The sequence below is a fragment of the Octopus bimaculoides genome, chromosome 2, assembly GCF_001194135.2.
Source record: "Octopus bimaculoides isolate UCB-OBI-ISO-001 chromosome 2, ASM119413v2, whole genome shotgun sequence".
NCBI lineage: Eukaryota > Metazoa > Mollusca > Cephalopoda > Octopoda > Octopodidae > Octopus > Octopus bimaculoides.
The window spans coordinates 17,021,975-17,022,488 of NC_068982.1; the positions used below are offsets into that span (position 1 = coordinate 17,021,975).

The following is a 514-nucleotide window of genomic DNA, read 5'->3' on the forward strand; positions in this document are numbered from 1 at the left end:
GTGTGTGTGTTTGTGTATCTGTGATTGTTCTCCCACTATCGCTTGACAACCGATGCTGGTGTGTTTACGTCCCCGTAGGGTAGCAGTTCGGCAAAAGAGATCGATACAATTTATAAAAACATGTGACATATTAATAAAAATCTGTAAATGTACAACCATCCAGATATCTGAGAACCTTATTATTTTTTCTAATATATAATTCCTGTTCATCACCTCCAAACCTTCTAATATATATATATATATTCTTTTATCCGTTTCATCCCTAAAACTGTGGTCATGCTGGGGCACTGCCAGTGAGGCACTATATATATATATATATATATATAGGTGGCACATAAAAAACACTATTTGAGTGTGGCTGTTGCCAGTACCGCCTGACTGGCCCTCATGCCAGTGGCACATAAAAAGCACCCTCTACACTCTCGGAGTGGTTGGCGTTAGGAAGGGCATCCAGCTGTAGAAACTCTGCCAAATCAGATTGGAGTCTGGTGTAGCCATCCGCTTCGCCAGTCCA

The 514-nt window shown here is 41.2% G+C and overlaps 1 protein-coding gene across 1 annotated transcript in view; it reads left to right on the forward strand.

The window, feature by feature from the left end:
* LOC106881603 (annexin A7) overlaps nt 1-514 on the forward strand; it is a 10,099-nt gene that overhangs the window by 908 nt on the left and 8,677 nt on the right. The window lies entirely within an intron of this gene.